Source organism: Lepeophtheirus salmonis, chromosome 3, assembly GCF_016086655.4.
Source record: "Lepeophtheirus salmonis chromosome 3, UVic_Lsal_1.4, whole genome shotgun sequence".
Lineage (NCBI taxonomy): Eukaryota > Metazoa > Arthropoda > Copepoda > Siphonostomatoida > Caligidae > Lepeophtheirus > Lepeophtheirus salmonis.
In genome coordinates, this window is record NC_052133.2 from 6,842,325 (window position 1) to 6,862,042 (window position 19,718).

At 28.8% G+C, this 19,718-nt stretch overlaps 1 protein-coding gene across 7 annotated transcripts in view; it reads right to left on the minus strand.

The window, feature by feature from the left end:
• The window catches only part of LOC121114280 (3',5'-cyclic-AMP phosphodiesterase 4C), a 531,705-nt gene that overhangs the window by 68,416 nt on the left and 443,571 nt on the right, over positions 1-19,718 (minus strand). The window lies entirely within an intron of this gene.

Here is a 19,718-nt window from a genome sequence, read left to right on the forward strand (position 1 = left end):
CAACAGTGTAAAAGTTATAATACAAGTCAGCCTTATATGAGTATATGGTTTGTATGTTTGAAATTTTCTGGGCATTAACTAGTTGAATTTTCTATTAAATAATATTTAGTTCAGGGGGTTTTACAACCGAGATTATACAGGGAGTAATGCATTTTTTTGTTTGAGTATGTTTCATTTGATTGGATCGGGTTTATGTATTTCACAATTATACAACCCCCAGTTCTATCAAAATTTGTTTCATCATTTACTATTTAAGTCTTTCTGTTGCAAGTTGGATCAGGTTGAGAATCTAAAAAACCAATCTGCGGACAATGAATGATAATTAGTACAATAAGAATATTTGGGTAAAATAAGAAACATCAACTATTTCTTTTTAAAATAAAAAAATAATTATTTAAATTTATTATTTACTAACAGGATCCTAAAATTTCTCATAATCCCCAAGTTAAAAATCATTTTGTAGCATTCATAAATATTTAAATACATTGTGTGCAATCACTGAGAAAAAAAAAGATACATTTTTTAAAGGCAAACGTTTTTCCTAAGGCAATGGAAATTATAGTTATTGATACATCAATCCCTCCAGATCTTATACGGAATATACAAATGTTTCTATAAAAGCTGAAGAATTTCATAAATTGAATATAAAATACTGTGAGAAGCAAACAAATATTTAAACTATCATTTATGTTATTAACAATCCTATTTAAAATTGCATTTTGCGTCAGCATCATTTTCAATGTATTTTATCTCTATGCCGGGATCCCAGTCCATCATGCACAATTTCCAAGGATATGATAAATAAACCCTTGTCGATATTGACCTATGCAGTTTAATCAAAAAGCATTTATTAACTATACATTCCCAAGCAAGTGCATATTTACTAGTTAATATGTTGTTGTCCTTTTCAATTCATAAAAATAAAACAATAATGAAAAGTAGATATTTCATGAATCATCAATAAGTTCAGAACAAACAAAAAATAATTATTATCCACAAGATGATGGAACTTGCTGGGCCTGGGCTAATATAAGTATAGATGACACTAGTGTCTACTCTAAGTGATAATAATTATCATTCAGGGAGTTGTTTTATTGTGTTGCAATGCCCCTCCACTCTCTGTTGTCTTATTTACAAACTAAAATAAGTAAACAACGCTCAAATCATACCGCATTACATTTTCAAATTTTCAATTTGTCAACACAAAATAACCTATATTAACATATCTCAACATTCCGTGTAGATTACTTGAAACATATTCTTAACCAAAAAATTATTGTCAATTTATTTCTACAACTTATTTTTATTAAACATTTGGGACTACTACCAGTTTTACTTAGAATACCCTAAATTGATCGTCACAATAAAATATTGAGAAATTGATAGATGTTATTTTAAAGACCATATCGAGGCCAATAATTGTCTATTGAATTAAAAAATGGTTCTTAACTATAGATAAAATTCTTGGAAATTGTACCTCATCTCAAAAACTTGAATAGTATACCTATAATTAACTCAAAATGTCTATGAAATATTGGGCTGTATTTGTTATATGAAGTAAAACAATATATTGGAATTTTATCCTCTTCTGGATTTTTGTTCAAGATTGTTTTTATGGTGATGTATTACATGTGTTCGTAGATTAGATAAGGAGAATAATAAACAATTGACAAAAAGTAAATGTAAGGCTGACTAATTCCAATCTATAATGATGATTTAACAGTTAAATATATAATATCAGAGATAAATAAATTGACAAATCTTGTGGGTTTAAAATGAGAGGTATACGTAATTAAACAATATATAAATTTGACATAGTTTAGCTATTAAATTAAGCCTTTAAAAGAACAGCCGTATATCTAGGGTTGTAAATCGTAAGGGTATTGGCTATGTAAAATGAGGAAACGAAAATTACGTAGTAATTCTAACAATTTGAGGAATATGGGATATATGAACAGCTTAGGTGTCATGACGTTTGAATAAATTAGCTGGCAGCTACTGGGACATGAAAGAAATGAACACAAGTTCAACTATCAAACAAAGACATAGCAAAGAAATATGTATGGCGTCATACATTTATGACGTCCAAAAAAAGTACAATTTTTGACACCCCCTCCCCTATCTGTCTAAAACTTGATACTCACCTCCGATTGGATATCCTTAATTTTGATATCCCCCCGTGTATATATTTGTAAATAAGATATATTGGCTATCTGAAACATCACTGATCAGGAGCGTTCTCAATATACTAGACTCCGAAATATAGAGTATACCCTCCCTCCTCCTCATCCTAATAAATCTTTAAATATCCCCCCTCCCTGTCAACTGGACGTCATAAATATATATTGCCTATTCATGACCAGTTTCATTTGCAAAAAAAGATAACTTCGAGCCAAATTTTCTTAATCTTAATGTATGTATCACAACAAAAAAAAAAATTCTTTATGTGCTCTACTATCTTAATATCTTTTGTCTTTGGATTATTTGTAGTTTTTATAAGTACTTTTTGTTCTTTGGGATAATAAACAGTTCTAGTCTTTTTAATTATACTTTACTCAGAAATATAATTATCAAGTTATTCATTACATTTTTACAACTATCAAAACAAAATAGTTAGGTTAATACAGGGCCGATCATGGCTATTGTGGACTCCAAACGAACCAAAACTGATGAAAAGAGGGTTAAATGTAAATCTGGGTAGGGATACTGATAATGGTTAGAGTTGTATAAAATATGCCCTGTTCGTTTGTAAAGATAAATAAACCGAAAAATAACATAATAACCCTGACAATTTGAAGAATGTTTTTGGAGGAGACCATCCTATCTATTCTTTTAAATATATAATATTACATATTTATAGTATTTTATTCAAATTTTGGATGGTTTTTTGTTGAATAGAGAATATATACAATAAATATTAGGTTATTAAACCCTTCTAATAATGGTAAAAAAGCTAACTAATAATATAATCGATCGATGATCAAAAATTCTTACTCAGTTTTCCTGAAAGAAGCAAATAACACTTATTATCAAATAATCCTTATTTTTCTAAATATCGAACAAGCTATTTACATTACTTTAATATATTGGAAGCATTGGAAAAATAGATTTCAAATGAATTCATTTGTTAAAGGAGTTTATTATTCAGATTGAAGTATATTTGAGTCTTTATGATATGTATAAAAGTACATTGTCACTCTTTGTAACAAATATATTGAACATAATTGTAATCACTTAATAAATTGGAATTTAATAAAAATGATTTGAAAAATCATCCTAACTATAAACAATTTAGTTTATTACATTAGACATATGTGTTAGTATTTTTTATATGAAGTTCTAATAGTATTAGGATTTCCGATCACGGAAATAAAGTACAAACAAGTAGGCTCCGTGCACCATTAATGAAGGTGATAAGGACAATAAAACTGAATTGTTTAAACCCTCAATTTAAGGTTGTGCACGGTTCAGGTTTAGTGGTTCTATCAGTCCCTGTCTCAGTTCCTTCATTTCAACGGTTTCGGTCTCGGTTCTTTTTTATACAGGCTCAGCTTGGTAACAGGCACTTAAAACAAGAGGCGTCGCTAGAAAATTTTGGCCCAGAAATGATAGAAACAGGGGTGCAGCTACCTTATACCCAGAGTATATAGTACCCACGTTCTAGCAGGAGCCCTGAAAACTAAGGTTGCTTAAACAATGGTTTTAAAAGTGGGCCGTGAGGGAAGGCTATGGAGGGGGAACCGGAAGATAGAGAATTGATGATTCCTTTCAGTCTACACATACATTGTACAAAGGTATTAGTATAGGGGGGCCATGGCATAGTCAAGTTTGGGAAATCCTGGCTTAAGAAATATTATAGTTATCATATAATAAAGTCCCGACAAGCTTAGTAGCCGACATGGATCCATAATCTACCGTACTCCTTTTATTCACAACGTCTGGTGCCTAAAACCACTTTTGTAGATCCATAAGCAGCCCTTATCAATTTGGAACTCAGATACAACTGTATCACCCTGGCGACGTAAAGAAATCAATGTAAAACGCTACAATTGTCTAAAAAAAACTCAAAAATTGACTTATTGATTAAATTAAATTTATTTTTTATATTTTTCTTTGTAAATTCTATGTAGGAACAGAAGCACAAGAACCGAGATCGATAAGCAATATATTGCAGTCTCAGTTCGACTTTATCGGTTCTGGTTCTAGCGGTTCAAGAACTGGAACCGCTTGAACCGCTAGACCAATAAAGGCACAACCTTGCATTTGTTAGTGAATATCCATATTATAACATGGTTAGTGAACATCTCAAAATTTGCATCATAGAGATGAGTAAATAATAAGAGTTGTTCTAGTATGTATTGTTATTATGTAAATCGATAGATTGTACATTTCTCCTTGTCTGGATTTTTGTTCAAGAATGGGCTTCTTTAACTCACAAAATTATTCAAGCAAAGTTTGTGTGTCTGTTTGTTTGTCTTCGGAGAACTCATTTTAAACGACAAGTCTATCTAGAAAAAAGTAACTAAGGTGAATTAAAATTAGTCGTATCAGCGAGCGTGTGTCAGCGTGTTATAACTTATAGTACAAAAAAAGGAGGGTTCACATATTTAGGGTTGTAATCCTGAGGATGATTTAGCATACTAGTTTGTTCTTGTTGTTCGATAATTGCAATCCTATCATTATTGAGATATAACGTCTAAGTATTGAGTTACTATGTGTGAGTGTGATCATGAAAAACAGGGAATAACACTTACGACTTCTTGGTGTGATATTTTCTATATTAATATTTGTAAAGTATATATTATTGAGTAATCACAGTAGTACCCGGCATTGGCTAGAGTAATTAGGCCTTAGCTAAAATACAAATTTTACTTTAATAATACATAAGACAACAATTCCTTAGTTTTATTCTCCATTTTTCATGAGCACACTCACAGGTAACTACTCAGTACATTAATACTTACATCAATTAATATGTCGTGTCCTCTCCTCAAGAATAATGATAAGAGTTTGAGAAAAACATATTAATATGTTTTATGTATGAGTGATGAGTACTTATGTCTCTTAACTAATAAAACATCTACAATTCATTTTAAAATAGCAGTGTTTATATTTTATTCAAATCCTAACATAGACTGAAAATGCCCATAAATGATGACATACATAAGAGACCAATAACAAATAAAGACCGAAACAGTGCTCTTGTAAAACATACATGATTATTTCTTATATTAAATATGATTTACGTCAGGGAGCACTCTATACAGTGAACTCTGTACATATGCACACGCATGCAATATTTTATTAATACGACTACATTGTTATTTCTTAGATCACAATATGCTTATGATATTATAGTTCCATATACAGTGCACCCGATGACTTTGTTGTCATATATTCATGTAGATTGAAGTTGGTCTGTTCGTCCATGCCTAATAACTATGAGCAATGTCAGGTACACCCCCTGCATATTAATATACGGTTTTTTCTTTCATTTAATATAAAGGTTTTTAATTTTTAATATATTTAAGAGCACCTTCAACTGTATTTATATAAATTTAAAACACATGCTTTTATAATTTGACAAGGTTCCTACTTTTACACTTCTCTAAAAAGTTTATTTTTATATTTAAGGGACATTCATTTGCAATATTTGAATATATTCTTTATTATTTGATCACTCTGTATACTATTAAATACTTTTTTTTTATAAATAAAAGCTTTTTATTTGACAAAATTTCTCAGAAACAATTAAAATGCGGTTGAATCATTTATATTTATAAAATGACAGGTCATATTTCATAGAGATATTACGTTCAATTAAAGGAATTGAATTCAAATTTCTGGGATGAATTGAAATACCCGAGAGTTTATCTGACTAAATTTGGCCCAATATTGTCTTAGAAATATAATTTATTACTTTCCTAACTCTATAAATGTGGCTGTGAATTTTGGCTAATTTAAGTACAATTAGCAGTAACTCTAAAGGATTAATCAGAATCATTTGTTCATCGAAATTAACTTTAATTTGTTGAAAATTGTATTCTATGTTCAATTTGGGGAAAAAATTATTCTAACTTCCTATTGGGTTGATGTGCAAATATGCAATTTGATTTCAATGACTCCGTACTATTAAGAGTTGGTCATAAGTTATATATTATAGATTTTAATAATTAATTATGACTTAATTCATCTATATTTACATATGGGATTAAGAGAAGATCGATATGACTGAATCATAACGGACATAGCTATTCTACTTTTGTGAAAATAAATTATTGTAATTTTTAGTCGACTATTAGTGATTTGAACTTGAGTTTGATTACTTTTTTCTATGATTCCTATAGATATTTGAAACAAAAAAAAACTTTGGTGCCCTAGATATATATGAAAGCGTTATCATTTTTCTATATTCTATTCAATTTAGCAGTCTTATTTGCAGTAATCGACTTTTTTATGCCTCAAAAACTGTAGAGCTTCATACTGCGCGCTAGTGTATGTATTTATACTGTACAAGCCGGGTACTCCCTTATAATTGGAACGCTGAACGAGAGAAAAAAATTGAAGGGAAGCCAAAATAGCAGAACGCTTACTAGCCTGTAAGCAATAGATATTGTCAACCAGTTTTGATACCAATACAATTTAGTACATATTCTTCATCCTGACGGTGCTTTCTGTTTATTTGTGACGTCAGTGAAAACACTCTATTATTGAACTATTAATTTTAATACAATATTAGCTAAACACCTCAGGGTAATTGCATATGGAGTTGAAGGAAATTTACAGTGATATAAAATAATTAAAATATTAGAGTATTTTAATTCATTGAATGATGATTCATTAATTGAAGGATCTGAGAAATTAGGCACTTGTCTATTTAGAGTTCAAATTCAATCCGAATATATATCGTTTTCCTTGTATATAACATTACAATTATATACATATGTGTTCTTGGAAGACATAAACATCATAGATGTTATGAACCCAAGAAATATAAACAAACCCTTGTTATTGAAATACGAGTATTATTATAGGAATATTCTATTTCAAATGTAATGTTTTTAGACGATTTCCAATGCATATACTTTATATGCATTAAAGTACTTACAATTAAATATTGCATTTAATCGTATATTACTTATTTTAAATGTCGTACTTTCGTCCGACAAAAAAATGGCCGACCAGAGAATATATTATAAACATAGAATGATTCTGTTTTTCAATAATTAAATAACAAATAGAACCAAAAAAAAAATCCTGCTATTATTCAACAAGAAGAAAAACGATTTATCACATAGTATGAGGTATAATGATATATTTGAAATTATTGACCATCACAATAAAATTATAATACAAAAATATATTTTAGAAAATAGATAATAATTTATCATTTTACAATATATATGGTCATAAAAGAAAGGACCATTTTTAAAAGGCATAAACAATTTGCATTGTATTATTAGAAAGGAGTTAAGAAGTTGCGTTATTATCTAGTTAAAACTTCCGTTCTATTTTCTAAATACTATAGTGCCTTTTCATTAATATCATTAATTGTATTATAATTGAAGGGGATGCCATCGTAGTGACTCATAGTTGATACTATTTTTATAGCATAAAATGGACAAATTTTCTATAAATCCTCATGAAATTTCTTTAATTGGCTTTACAAATAATAAATGACTTAACACCCGCCTTGAATATACTTGATGCCAATGATATTCAGTGATATTTGAATAAAATCAGTGTAATACAAATCCCAAAAAATCCTTATATTTGTAGAATAAATGATATTTTGATGATTCAGAACCATAAAAATGCGAGAAAAACTGAAAAATATCTGTTCAATTATATATTAATAGCTAAATATTCATATAAATATGATTGTACAACGGTGCAATAAAAATATTTTTAATAAATATTAGTGTCGGATATTATAATACAATCAAGCATTGGATGTATAGGTTCTTAGTTTACATTAAGTCCTTTTATTTGATAGTCCCATTTTGTCATCCAATAGTTCACTATTTATCAAGGCATGAATGAAAAAAAGGTTTTATTGTAAAAAAAAACTTGGTTTTTTAGGCTCCCAAAATGTCTCACATCAACAATGAAAACACTCTATAATCCTTTTTTTTAAAGAATGGGGACTTTTAATCCCTAGTATTAACTTATGTTCATCAACAACACTCAGAATATGTTTATAAAACATCTTTATGTCCCAATAGGAGGTGGTTTTTTATGTAAAAAAAAGTATCACTTTTGTGTGTTTTTTACAACCATTGAATGTGAAAATGTTTTAATCAAAATTATACTATTAATACAATAACATAAATTTTGCCGAATTTTTCATGATACTTATCTTAACTTAATTAATACTTAACATTTTATCACTCGTAATATACAAAATTTTATTGTTTATTTCACATTTCTATGCCTGTAAATAGTTGGAATTATGATTGTATGAGTGTAAAAATTGAACAATACATTCATACAAGGAACATAACTTTTTACAGTGTATTTATTTTTTTATTCGTAAAATGAACATGAATACACCTATTCATATATAGTTGAAAATAGTACAACCGTTTCTTGAATATTTGTTTGTATATTGTGTTAAAAAATAATGTTTATGAAAATTTATTAGGGATCTGAATAAATAACTTTTTACATATTATTCCTAATTTATTAAAACCATTAATCTAGTGTAAAATGAAAATGAAAGATCTATTAACAAAGAAGACTGCAAGCTCGTAGTCGAGTCTGAAGTCTTTGTTCACAAATCAAAATCCTTTAATATTTTCATGGAGTCCAATTCAAGTCCTTTGAAATATAAAGATGATTAAAAGAGTTATTTTATATTTAATAAAAAAATGGACGTTACTTTCGATTCCAAGTTGAGTTGCAAATCTTTGCATTCGAGTCATAGTCAAATTTCAATTCCTTGATTGTGTGATTAAATCGAGTCACAAGTCTTTAAAATATATTTTTTTAGTATGATAGACATTATTCTAACCTATAAAAAATTATAGATAATTTTTGTTCGAAAGGAACCTTATTGAGCAAAAAGAGATAATAACATTAGAAAATGGCGATCTTTCCTTTCTGAAAATGTAAAAACTGGAAGTGCACTATCATCATCAAATTTTCATAACTTTTCCTAATTTTTTGTTCCATACGACCATTTTAGAAAAAAAAATTATACTATTTATAATTTAAGATTATTTTTACAAAATCACTAAAAATGTCTTATTGGTATATGTATTTACTATGTAAAAAGTTTTTTTGGTATTTTTCATAATTTGATCAAGATGTGTGACCTGAAGATGACTTTGTAAGCCAATTCAATTTTGTATTTGTAATTTTCATACCATACGACAACTTTTATGCACTACATATAATCAAAAATGGGGAAAAAATGAAAATCAAACCGCTCCACAAAATTTCCCTCAATTTTTAGACAAAAAAAATGGAAAAGTTTTCATTATAAGTTCATAGTTAAACAACAGTTGATCTGGAGCTTATGTTCCCACCATAATTTCAGCTTGCTAAAGGGATTCCATATGGAATATATTATGGATCAGCTAACAAACCATCCAAAGCGGTAAAACAGCGTAGAGATTATGAGTAGGGTAAATCCATTTAACCTAGTGTAAATCATAAAAAAAAGTATGACACAATACATTCAGTATATCCCTTTTATAAGATGAAGTATATGGCTTATTATTGCATGGATCTTGTTTAATTTTCTTTAACAATTTACAATTATTATTCCCTGGATGAATGACGTGGTCATTTTTGCTTCCCTTATCACTGTTTGTTGATTTTTTTTTGTATTATAAACTATTATTTGCATGGTCTTCAAACTCCTTGACTTTATTCGTATTTAATGTTTAAAATATATTAGAAAACTATTTTTCCATATTTAACCGTAGGAAACTTATTATGATTTATGTTTAAATGGGGTCAAAATTAACTCTTTTAATATTTCTTACTTTTTTATAGTTTGTTACTTCATTTTCTGATAAATAAATGTTTTTTACATATATATAAGTAACTATGTCGAATTTCTATAAAAATGTACTATTGTCGATACTCAGAGCACTTATTTAGATTTCAAATGACATTAAAATAATTTTTATTAGGAAAAACAGCAAATATTTATCAAAATATATAATTTAACAACTTTTCTAGGATGATCATCTTGATCACTTGGTGGCATTAGTGATGAAAAATATATTTCTATTAAGAGCATTGATTCAGATGATGGAGGTTCTCTCAGTATATCACTCCTAATAGGATATGAGGAAAATAAATATATGGTTTATATTATCTGCAAGGTGGTGTGACTCACTCCATATGGGTAGGTGGGGAATTTTTTTTAAGAATTTATATTAAAAAATTTAAAAATACCAAGACCCTCTAAATATAATCTTGTAGAAGCCCCTCTGCACAGTAAATAACTAGTTTTTTAAACTTGCTCTTTAAAAAAAGGGGGCATTCTGAGAAAAAACTTAACATGAATAAAATACACACATATATATATATATAAATATATAATTGCCATGGAGGAAAATTGTCTGTATTTTTTTCAAACTTCATGATGAATAATAACACATTATAAATTTGTTTGTTACATTCCCCACGGGAGTATCTGTAAGTGTGAGAAATATTATTGCAATACAATTTTCTTGCAATTTTTTAAATATAATAGAATATTCTAAGAAATAGATCGAGAGGATAAATAGCTTAAAGCCTCTTAAAATATGGTTGAATACCCTCTGCCCTCAAATTGGCCCGAGAGTAGTGTTGGATTGCTAAAAACTACCGCCAATACATCCAAGGAACCCCTCAAACACCAAAAATATTTCAGTGCTAATCCTCTCGATCTAATTCTTAGAAGATTTGACTGAATAATTTAAAAATCCAAAGAAATTGTATTGCGATAATGTTACTTGCATTTGATAGTACTCCCTTGGAGGATGGAACAAACAAATATGTTTAAATATTTGTCATAAATAATATTAAACGAAATTATAATGTGTTATTATTCATCATGAAGTTTGAACAAAATACGGGCAATTTTCTCCCAATCAATTTTCCTAACTGGCAATTTTCCTACATGACAATATTCTCCAGGGCAATTTTCCACAAGCTATTTTCCCAGGGTAGTGTTCTACGCACGATTTAATAGTATTATCATTCCAGAAGTTGTACTATTTTGCCGCAAGACGGCGCCCCGCACTGTTTCTTTGTTTTATTTATATATTTAGTGCCTTATGACCACCTTTATGTAAAAATGTTAAATAAAATTGGCATACATCCATGGGTTAATTAATTGAAAGAATGTTATTTAGAATGTGTTGCGATAAAATTTAAATGCTGCTTGACAATTCACGTCAAGCTTATTTGATACAATTAATAGGGGATCCCCGTACAAAAACAACAACTGACATTTAATATATGAAATTCTTTTATTTTTTTTAAATAAACTAATAAATAGGCAACAACATAAATTATGATTTTCAAGGACAACTTGACAAAAGGATGAACAGAAGTGTTGATAGGGAAAAGTTTTTGTTATTACTTCAACACTTTACATTAGAAAATATTTTTAAAAACATTACTTGGAAAAAATTATTGTAGTTTATGTAATATTTGATGATAAAACGTAATAAATAATCTCATATTATGGGATAAATTATCTCTCAAATAATTATTAGACATAATAATTGAATCATTATTTAAAAATATCGATTAATGTCTTATATATATATAAACTTATAAGTCTGTTGAGATAGTTGTGGGTCATGAAATCGGATAAGGTCGACAGTATAACCAAACATGACCATATGAGATCTTTTCATTATTATTTAATTACTAACCCGTAATTAGCATGATTCAAAAGCGCATCATCTGGTTTTTGACGTAGTATTAAAATACTTTGACACAAAAAGACCTAAGTTTTATTTAAAAGTGTGAAAGAGAGTGTAATACTTCAATATATCTTTGGGAAACTGTTCATTTGTTTCAATTACACTAAGTATGATGAATTGTATTAAGGGAAATTTGGTTTGTGAAAGTATGAGTGATTACAAAAGTTATTAGATAACTTATAATACTTTTAAACTTTAAAGTGTAACCCCAAATGTATTTACTCATGAATGCCTGAGAGTAACACTGATGAGTTTAAGTACTTTTTCGACTCGCAGTAGAATTAAGGATCGATATGGGAGTAATTCCTGGCTATATCATTGCTAGATACGGAAGGGGATTTTTATTTATTTCTTTCATCTCATAGCTGAACACAGCTCATTTAATGAAACGTCATGACAGCTAGCTGTTCTCCTCCGAAACATTCTTCAAATTGTTATGGTGATCAAGTTAAATTTCGGTTTCTATTTTAACATATCAGATGAGAATATTTTTTTGATACTTTGCTAATATAGGTATGTATTAGAATTTAAAAAATAATGAGAAATATTTTTTTCAAATAACGGTATCTTGGGAAATAATGAAGTGAAAATCAGGTAAACTTTTGGAAGAATGAATATTTTTTTGACTACGCTTAAACATTACTTCTCAATTCTTATTTTTATCAATACAATAAATAGTGCTTAGTTTTTTTATAGAATCCGCTTTTCTTAAATTCCGTAACCCGATCCAACCTTCAATAAAAAAACTGAAATACTGAGTGATGAACGAACTAATTTTTGGTGGAGCTGAGTCCCGGACCTATAACTGTGAAATAACAATCCGACCACAGTCTAAAAGTCAACTTGGTATTTGCATGATATAATTATTATATTAGTTACTTGAAGATTTTTTTGAATGATAAATAAATGCGGGATTTATCGAGAAAATAAATATTTCCCCTAAATTTATATCTTGTGTAAAATCCAAGTAGGTCCTTTTAACTCTGTACAAGTATACCAAAGAACCTTGAACAAAGTGAATAAATCATAAAATTTTGGCTTTCTCTATAAATCTTAAAAATAACATTTACAAATATCAAGCAAAGTATTGTTGTAAAACTAAAAAGTATCATAGACATATTATGCCAACTACAATCATTTATTTTAATTTTATTTAGTAAACATATTTGATCCTCACAGAGACAAAACACCTGAAATTATATTGATTCAAGAAATTATCGATCAAGTTGGATAGGTCTTAAGTCAATACTTTCTAGACTTGACTCAAATTATACCTTCATATTTCATTGTGTTGGCTTGATTTGTATCATCAAACCTTATCAAATATCTTGAGTTTCGTAGCAATGCTACACAAAAGTGATTATCTTATTAATCACAATTTCTAATGAGGTCCTCCTAATTATTAAGGAGACCATCTGGATATATAAATCAGTTTTGTAACAATTTGCAGGATCTCACAATTACTATAAAATATTATCACATGATTAGAAAAGTGAAAATGGGTGCATTTTCAATTTTCTAATAATAATTGAACCAAAAGAAAGAAAAACATACCCGAAAAAACATAGAAATTTGGTAAGTAATACAAGATGTGCAGCCTAAACATATTTCATTGAATATAAATGAATAAATTGTCTCTGGATATATGTGGTTTGTACCCCTCCCATACCCCTCCTCCCCCCCCCCCCGCATTTTTTTTTTTCACTTTACACTACCTTTTCTAATTTGATGACTCGAATTTATCCCTAATAAATCGGCTCGACTGGATTCTAGTCGACACAACAACACCAAAGACTTTCTCCTTATGCACTTTTTTCAGTTATGCATTTCTTTTCAACCCTTCCTTACATTTTTTTTAATATAAATAAATATATTTCTTACTTTTAATAACAATGAACATTACATATTACACCCCAATTATTATTATATTGTGAATGATTTTAACTAGCCTAAATAATAATAAAAAAACACATCTAACTATATATATTTCTTTTCTCCCCCCTCCCCCATCCGGTCAAAGAGGATCACAATTAAGAAAATCTCTCATTAATAATGATCAGAAATAGAGAAAAAGAAGAAACACACATGGATGAACGCTATTTGTCGAAAGTGCGATAATAAAAAAATATTAAGTGGCTAGTGGTCTTACATTCGACAGGATGTTTCTCCAACCACTAGAATGAAATATCCTTGTAAAATCTTTTGTACATTATATTTTTGATCCACATTCCATGAAAATGAATAATTGCACAAATAAATACTTCTTATCCTGCGCGGAAAACTGCCTTGGGGAAAATTGCCCGTTAGGGAAATTGCTCGTATTTTGATCAAACTTCATGATGAATAGTAACACCGTATAAATTACAAATTTAAAGAAAAAACAATTATTGATATAATTATTGAAATACAAGTTTCTTCAACTACTACTTCTGATTATGAATTTACATATATAAAACATAGCGTGAACACGCTAACTAAAAGATAGCCTATGAAAAATTTAGTATAAACTATTATTATATAATAGGTGAATTGATATTGTAAATTTTTGACCCTGTGATTTATTTTTTATCATTTTCAATGCTAAATTGCCATGTTCCTTCTTCAACCATAGTCAAGATTGAAGATACATACTAAGATTAACTCAATCATCTTCTTCCTAATTCCCTTTTTTTATTCGTATTTAATATACTTTCTGTTAGAACAATAATTAGTTTTTTGGATTTATAATTTTTTTGGTTCATTTTCGAATCAACAACCCATATTTGTAATTTTTTTGGGACACGGGAAATCGATGTTGTTTTTTGAGAAAAATAAACTTATTTGCAAAAAGAAAAAAAAACTTCCCCTCCAAAGCCAAGTAATCTTGTCTATTATTAGGCGCCAGCAGTCAGACACACTTTTCTTCTATAATATATATATATATGCACTTCCTTTTCTTTTATAATATTACGCGCTGAGCTTTAGATACTCACGTTTGTTGCTGCATTGTTATTACTTAGATCAAGTAGTACGCAAATCTAAGATAATAAGTTCACCGTCACAAATTAGGCACCGATAGAGAGACAGAGAAACTTTGCTTTATTAATATAGATGTATGTAAAAAAAAAAATTCAATTTGTTCACCACTGATGCTAAGATGCTATGTAGCAACTATTAAGGGTAAATAAAGTTGGAAAGAAACAATGATATTGGCAAAAACATATTTGTAACAAAACAAAAAAGATTCGCAATGTCTCACATGTAGACAACAAATCTTTTGCAAAGCTCGTGCATCTGACGTAATTGCGTAAATATTCACGAAATTAAACAACACAATAGCAAGCTAGAATTAATTGTTCTCTAAATTGAGTTTATATTATTACATTAATAATATCATCAAAGAAATGTAGTATATGTCTATAAACAAATTGTTTATAGTACCCTTTAGAGATGGCACAAAGTTGCACTCAAAGTAGGCAAAATTGATTCTCACTATAAAACAATGATAACTTGACCAATTTTATTGTTCAAATGGGGCCATATTGGAGCCAATATAAACTTCTTAAATTAAATGATGTTTTTAAACTTTGGTTTAAACCTTTGGGTATCTTAACTCATCACAAAAATTTGAATACAAAGCCTATAATAAACTCAAATGTGTCTATTAAATATTTGCCTGTATATATGAAATAAATTGGGATTTTCTCCTTTTTTTTTGTTCATATTTTTATGTCAACGTACAACTTCTTTAAATCAAATTAATGCTTTAAGAATTAATCATGTGATTATAATATTATGTCATTATTTTTTAGAAACGGATAAAAGGTAAAACACATTTTAAAAAAACAACAAGTAATTTATCATATGATAATTTTTAGTGACAATTATATCATTATTTGAAAGGTCATAACGCATGAATGATTGAGAAAGACAATATATTATTTTGTTAAAGTAATGTTTTGACTTCACGCAGTTTTATCTTTTTAGTAGGAAACAGTCAAATGACAGTCTCTATTATGGAATTAGGTTAAAAGAAGTATGAATAATTTATCAACTTAGGTGTTTTGACAGATAAATTCATAATTTTATGTGATTTTTATTTACAAAACATTATTATTATTATGTCTAGTTCAATCATGGAGATACATAATTAAACAGGAAGTACGTATCAAAATGATTTCAATCTAATTATTAAAGTAACATGACATGTTTAAGCATATTTTTTAGGGAAGGCAGGGAGCACTTTACATTACAGACTAATATTGTTCGGTAAACCAGTACATTAGCGGTACCAAGCAGGGTGGGGAAGTGTTATTTTTTTCAGATTTTCAGGCTGATATCCTATTTTTTCGACACTAATATAAATTGACTTTTTGGAAAAAATAAATATGTATTTTTTTTTATCTCCCTTTAATTGGTTAGATAGAATTGTACTGTCTAAGTATAAGTAAAGATGTAGTGTTATATTTACTCTATCTGATCTAGAAATCCTCTTTAAAGTCCATATACATATTTAATTTCCTTTACTAAGAACAACTGGGGCGCGAACCTACGCACATTGAGTTCGAGAGAATAAATTCTCCCAAGCGCCTTGTCTATTCAACTACGTTGTTCCATATTTTAGTTTTTCATTATCCTTTGTTAATGAACTAGCATATTATACACCCAAGACCTTTAAAAATGCTTCCTACTCCTTTGAATCTACATTTTATCCTCAATTCAATTAACTATAGTCCTATAACATTATCTTCAAAAGTTACGACCATTCAACCCTCATCAAGAACACACACTACTATAGTCTAAGGAGTATATGGTGATAGCCTCCGACAAATAATTATAAGTAGAAATATAACTTGAACTACATGATACTGCCATGTATATGCATATAAAGATAATTAATAAGGATATTACTCAACGATAGAACACTCATTAATTTACTTGAACATCTAATGATAAAGAAATTATATTGCTCTTTAAAAAAATGGCAAAGTAAAACAAACAAAATAAGAACAATATTTATATGTATAATTTAGTGCTCTGCCAAATCGAGCAATGATCGACTAAGTTCGACTTGACTCAAATCTGTGAGCCAATTCTCAAATTCGAAAAACAAAGATTGACTTCATCTTTTTTTGGTCTGCTTGATTTGTATCACTAAACCATTTTTAATGATCTCGTGCTATAGGCCCTAAATGATTTTCAAATAAATCAAAATTTTTACTAATATTTTATTGTAATGTTGGTAATTTTTTAAGGCAAAAAGTTTGCTTATGAATTAAAAAGGGAAACCCGGTTTTTGTGCGTTCTTTTTCGTCTTTTTTGTTCATTACATAGGGAAACACTCATTTTTTACAAATGAATTCAAGTCAAAAAAATGCATTTATTATTGCAGGCAAATTTAAAACTGATTTCAGTTTTTCTCTTAGTAATAAAAACGGAAGAATTAAGCATCATCAGTCAACCCAACATATATATTATTTCTCAACTCTTTGTATTATTTTTCATTCTGGAGGCGAGAATACATCGGAATTCATTTAAGTATTGAGTAGCGAGGTGTGAGTGTGCTCATGAAAAACGGAGAGTAACACTAAGGATTTCTTTAGTAGCTATCTTCTATATTATCAAAATTCGTCTTTTAGCTTAGGCTTAATTACACCGTACAAACCCGGATACAACTGCTAGTATTATATTAAATTTTCAGTGAATTGTCTCTTCACCATTTCCAAGGGATTGTTATAAAGCATAAAGGATTTCAACTGCTCTTGGTCTCCCCTACATGTTTTGTAGACCGATGTGTTTACATCTATTTTTCATATTTATGTAAACAGTATAATCACATTTCCTTTTTGGTAATATGGTGAGTAAATCCACTTCCGTTGTGGATTTTTTAATATAGGTGTTTCTACAACACCATTATATACTTTTATCATAAAAAATAGGGTTGTATTCGAGTTATAAATGTCAAGTTCGAGTTGAAATTTTTGAGCAACGCGTCATGTTTGAGTAAGGACATGGATTAAAAATATCTAAGTTCAACATTTATATCAAGTTTGACTATATCTTAATAAGGCAGTCAAAATGTAGGCGCCAATTAGACTACAGGAAAAATATCATGCAAAGTATATGACAAAGAGATATACAGGATGGATATTTTAAATCTGGAAAATTTAAGGATCATATACATAAATTATAGTTTATTTAACAAAATTAATTTTCCCAATACTCAAATCTTTTTCTTTTACATGAAGGGTCCATAATTAGGTCAATCACTCAAACTAAAACTTAAGCCACAGCCTCCAGCCTGAACCTGGCCCATGCCTTGATGAGGAACTTCTTGTCCATGTTGGACACTCCCTCCAGAATGTATGCCCGCAAGGAGTTATATTGCTATGAGTACGTTTATTGGACTCTCTCTCCAATGGTTTCATATCCGGTGACCTACTTTGCCACATTTCCTTTGCTCTGGAAGTTCTGAACTTATTTTTGGGCAGCTTCGTAAACTCAATAATTTCCTTGGGCGTGTGCCCGGCACAGATGCAGCCAATAATGACTGCTCAGTATTCATATTCTGAAATATCTCCCGGATTTTGTATTTTTTCTTATACAGTTTTGTCAGCTAACTCTAATGAGCACACTTAGGGTTGCTAGGATTTGACTAAATTTGTTCTGGATTTAAAATATCTACCTTGTAAAAGGAATATGTAAATGTAGAGACATCTAGTGGTATTATATGTAGTTATTACCAAGGTACTGATGTATTTCAAATGGAATGGAATCTACAACTGAGATTAGAACCAATACTTACATCGCCACTACGACATAACAAAATGGCCGGTCGATGGCTTTTGATACCAAACAAAAGCAAGAATAAAACTTTTTTTAAATTTGAAGTTAACAAGTTATTGAGCTGGCCCTTAATCCAAATAAAATTTTGTTAATGTACCTTTCAATTGCCCTTAACTACAGTATTAGTAATGAAAGTATTTAACATTACCAAATTAACCATATTTATATTGGTACTGGAACCAATAAAAGAATACTGGTATCGAAAAAACTCAAATTTTCTATCTTTTGATTATTTGAGTAGTAGTTTGTAGAATTTCCAAATAATTCGAGTTTTTTTTAGTTCGAGTAATATTTAAATACAGCACTACTAAACATATATACATGAGTTAATTACCAATCCTTTTGCATTTACATGATGGTATTATGGTAGATGTTTTCATTCATACAAAGCCTCTTTTATGGTACTTATAGGACCACCATACTAAACCTATATACATAAAAACCTGAATTTTCCCATAATTTTAGACTTTTTAGTAGGTTTTTTATAACTGGGGATAAACATACATAAATTATATTATTGTAGGAAAACTTTTGTGTAAAAAACATGCTAAAATAAAGTGAAATTTTTGTTCAATTTAAATAATATAAAAATACATAAAAATCTTCCAAGTCAAAGATTTTTTTGAAAATTTCAACAAAGATTTAAATATAAAATAACTAAAATAGCATTGTTTTTAATGGAATAAGTGAAGATCTTTTGTTTAAGACTTGATAATTATTCTCTTAACATATTGTAGAAATCGCAATTTAAAAGTCAAGTAGGGAAAACATAAGTTATGAGTATTTGTTTACTTAATTATGTTGATCTAATCAGCTAGAATACTTTCGAAGAAGAAAGTACTGGATAGTTTTTGATTGCTTTATTTATTGAAAAATTTCAAAGAGTCAAAATATGAACTCTATACAAAATAATTTAAAAAATTACTATTGAATATATTTCTGTTCTTGAATAAATAGTTA